General features: G+C 26.8%; 1 long non-coding RNA gene across 1 annotated transcript; it reads right to left on the reverse strand.

The window, feature by feature from the left end:
- Positions 1-591: 591 nt before the first annotated feature.
- Positions 592-1,508, reverse strand: LOC150037832 (uncharacterized). The gene is made up of 3 exons (XR_016527479.1): positions 1,180-1,508; positions 1,036-1,097; positions 592-945 (listed from the first exon to the last, which is right to left on the reverse strand). It is a non-coding gene; the product is annotated as an uncharacterized LOC150037832 (long non-coding RNA).
- Positions 1,509-4,601: the final 3,093 nt, after the last annotated feature.

Here is a 4,601-nt window from a genome sequence, read left to right on the forward strand (position 1 = left end):
TTTTAAAATTTTGGGAAAAATATCTTTTTGGTCCCTATGGATCTAATTTCTATTCAACTCTCAAGTTTAAAAGATGTTACACATTTAATTCTTAAATTTTGAATTTAGTTTCAATTTAATCCCGTGTCAAAATGTTACAATTTTACCCTTAAGGTTTGAACTTTATTTCAATTTGGTCCCTAGCTCTCAAGCTTTTACACGTTCAATTTCAATATTTCATTAAATACTCACTCCCAATCATTGCTCACTGTCTCTTAATTAATTTGAAAGAACTATGGAGTGAAATTTTAAATATGATGAAAATAAGTGAAACTTAATTAATTATAATTATATTAATAATTTTAAATTTATGTTATACAAAGACACTATGGACAACAAAATGAGTATTTAGTAAAAGATCGGGATTAAAAGTAAAAATCTTGAAATATAGAAACCAAATTCAAACAAACTCAAATGTCAAGGGTAAAATTGTTATATTTAGAAACATAGAGACTAAATTGAAACCAAACCCAAAACTTTATGACGAAATGTGGAACATTTTGAAACATGGGGACCAAATAGAAACTAGACCCAACACATAGAGACCAAAAGAATATTTTTCCTAAAATTTTTAGCTGAATTTTTTAACACGGGAAGTTAAAAAGAAAAAGGTTTGAGAAAAAAGTTTGAAAAGATAATTTGAAGGGGACTTTTTGAAATAAAAGGAAGAAAAACGTTTGAGAAAATGTTTTGGTAGGAAAATTTTGAAACTTTTAAAGAAACAACGTCTTCCAAAACTTGAGAAAATATTTTGACTAAGAGTTTTTACAAAACTTGCAAAACTTGAGCAAATTCCAGAATATATTAGAATGAAGTAGAAAAAAACCTGATGTGGCAGAAGTTGAGAATTGGGGTTTGTTTGTGTATGAATCCCACCTTGGTCCAAAAAGGCCAATAATATTTAATCTGAAATTGGAAAACCCTAAAAGTAATTAGAATCATAATAAACAAGGTTTAGTAATTTCGTGCACATAATTAGGCACACTTCATACAAACCTAGATTAGATATATGTGAGGTTCCTTAATTTGTTCTGCAATTTGGCTTCCACAAAGTATGCCTAAGTAGAGAATTAGTTCAACATTAGAAAACTAATTAGTCCATAATTAAAAAGTAATTGTGGAATAAAATTAATAACTAACCATTTCTCACACAAATTGCTAGCTTCTAGTTGATGATCATGAAGATGTAAAGGCCAATAGAAAAAACCCTAAACCACAAGAAAGAATAAAACTAACCAGAAGATTAACAAAGAAGAAGAAGGTAATTAAAGCGATTAATTAACACTAACGAAGAAGAAGAAGAAAACTTGGTTACGTATTACTACCCTTCTCTTACCATACAAAAAGTGTTATCCAAAGTAGTCAACCAAGAAATGCATTAAATATTCCCTACAAAACTAACAAATTAATATTGTTTATAAAAATAATATACAAAAAGTAAAACTAAAGAGTAATAAATTAAAAGAGACATAAAGTCGATGAAATAGAAAAGAGAAAAAATACATAAAAGTTGAACAAACAACACAACATTAGAAAAGTAATGTACCTACAACGAACAAAATAAACTAAAACAACATCACATAAATGTCGATAAAAGAAGGACAATAAAGAGAGAGAGTGCAATAAAATTAACAATGGGTACAAAATAAAATAAAACTAAAAGAATGTCTCACAAAGAACAAATTAAACCAACCACCGTGAAAATAATTCAACATTTGGTGCAAAAATAAATAAAATAGGACCAAATAAGTATAATCATTTTTGACACTTTTGTGAAATTTAATAGAGAAAGGGTCACAAAATTAGAACCCATAGTGCAAATAGAAGAAGAACAATGTATCAAAATAAATTCTAGAAGAATGAATTGAACATTTCATTGAAAAGAAAAAAAAAATCTAAGAAAACAAAAACCCATGGTGCAAAAGTAGAAAAACAATTTACCAAAATAAATCCTATTAAATAAAAAATAAGTAAAAATCAAATTAAATTAGACAACAGAGGATGAAGAAATAATTGAACCATTCATTAAAAAGAAAAATAAATTCTAAAATATAACCAAATAAATATAAAAAAAAAGGAAAATTAAAACCACAAAAAAACAAAACTAGAACTAAAGACAGAAAAACAATCTACAATCTGTCAAATAAAATCAAAACACCGAAGAAAAAAGAAAACATACAGGACAAGCAGTCGTCAAAATCTAATGTACCAAATACGATGGAACTAAAACCGTCACAAAATAGATAGAGAAAAAGAAGGTATAACTTTTTTACCCCAAATTATAAAGAAAATCTACATTTGATTTAAAACATAAATAAAATAAATGGCGTTTTCAAATATAGAAAATGAAACAAAATATTTACAAATATAACAAAATTTCACTGTCTATCTGCGATAGACCGCGATAGATCGCGATAAACTAATATCTGTCAGATAATAGTCTATCGCGATCTATCACAGATAGACGGTGATATTTTGCTATTATTTGTTAATATTTTCAGGATAATTCTACATTTGATTTTAAAAAATAAATATAATTAATTTTGTTTTCAAATATACAAAAACCAACCAAAGTATTTACGAATATAGCAAAATTTCACTGTCTATCTATGTTAGATCGTGATAGACCAGTATTTGTCAGATAGTGGTCTATCGTGATCTAGCGCATATAGAATCTGATATTTTGCTATTACTTGTAAATATTATCAGCAGATTTGTCATTTAACCCTAAAATAAATGACACACAAAATACAATCAATAATAGAATTCAGCTCTGATAATAGAAAAATAAATCAACCCATCTCTTACCATACAAGAAGTGTCATCCAAAGTAGTCAACAACAAGAAATGCATTAAATATTTTGTAAAAAACTAACATACAAAAAGCAAAATAAACTAAAATAACTTCACATAAATGTCGATGAAAGAGAGACAACAAAGACAGAAGGCTAATAAAATCAAATCAAACGTACAAAAGAAAAAAATAAAACATGTAAGACGATATATAAAAGCATTCACCTAAAAATGACGTTAGTGTATAAAAAAAAAAAGTAACAAACCGATATATCATATAAAGTGAAATTAAAGAATGACACACAATCCATAGTTCATTAGAATATAACATGTACCAAATAATAATAGGATCAAATATCATAACATACGTTGAGGAAGTTATCTACAGCTTTTTTTTTTTTTTTTTTCCTAAAAGAAAAGTAGTGAACAAGAAATGTGTTAAATATTTATGTGCAAAACTAGCAAATTGATCCATACCTGAGATGATTAAGAGAGAGAAGGGAGTGACTAAAATTGTCAAAATCACTTTCGTCATATTCAAAATCACTCGAAACAAAAAAAATTGAAAGTGATCTTGAAACAAAATATTTTGAAAACAAATTTGAAGAGACTTGTCAGAAAATATTTTGAAAATGGTTTAGGAATGTTTTCTTTAAAATGAGAAATAAACAAAGAGGAATAATATTTTAAATTTGGTATCTTGAAAGAAAAAATTGAAGTGAAAATATCTTTTTTTAAAATTTTGGGAAAAATATCTTTTTGGTCCTCCCTATGGATCTAATTTCTATTTGATTCTCAAGTTTAAAAAATGTTAAATTCTTAAATTTTGAATTTAGTTTCAATTTAATCCCGTGTCAAAATGTTACAATTTTACCCTTAAGATTTGAACTTTATTTCAATTTGGTCCCTAGCTCTCAAGCTTTTACACGTTCAATTTCAATATTTCATTAAATACTAACTCCCAATCATTGGTCACTGTCTCTTAATTAATTTGAAATAACTATGAAGTGAAATTTTAAATATGATGAAAATAAGTGAAACTTAATTAATTATAATTATATTAATAATTTTAAATTTATGCTATACAAAGACACTAACCACCAAAATGATATTTATATAAGAATTCGGGGTTAAAAGTAAAAATCTTGAAATATAGAAACCAAATTGAAACAAACTCAAATGTCAAGGGTAAAATTGTTATATTTAGAAACATAGAGACTACATTGAAACCAAACCCAAAACTTTATGACGAAATGTGGAACATTTTGAAACATGGGGACCAAATAGAAACTAGACCCAACACATAGAGACCAAAAGAATAATTTTCCTAAAATTTTTAGCTGAATTTTTTAACACGGGAAGTTAAAAAGAAAAAGGTTTGAGAAAAAAGTTTGGAAAGATAATTTGAAGGGGACTTTTTGAAATAAAAGGAAGAAAAACGTTTGAGAAAATGTTTTGGTAGGAAAATTTTGAAACTTTTAAAGAAACAACGTCTTCCAAAACTTGAGAAAATATTTTGACTAAGAGTTTTTACAAAACTTGCAAAACTTGAGCAAATTCCAGAATATATTAGAATGAAGTAGAAAAAAACCTGATGTGGCAGAAGTTGAGAATTGGGGTTTGTTTGTGTATGAATCCCACCTTGGTCCAAAAAGGCCAATAATATTTAATCTGAAATTGGAAAACCCTAAAAGTAATTAGAATCATAATAAACAAGGTTTAGTAATTTCGTGCACATAATTAGGCACACTTCATACAAACCTAGATTA

The sequence above is a fragment of the Benincasa hispida genome, chromosome 2 (assembly GCF_027475165.1).
Source record: "Benincasa hispida cultivar pf3 chromosome 2, pf3_genome.v1.1, whole genome shotgun sequence".
Lineage (NCBI taxonomy): Eukaryota > Viridiplantae > Streptophyta > Magnoliopsida > Cucurbitales > Cucurbitaceae > Benincasa > Benincasa hispida.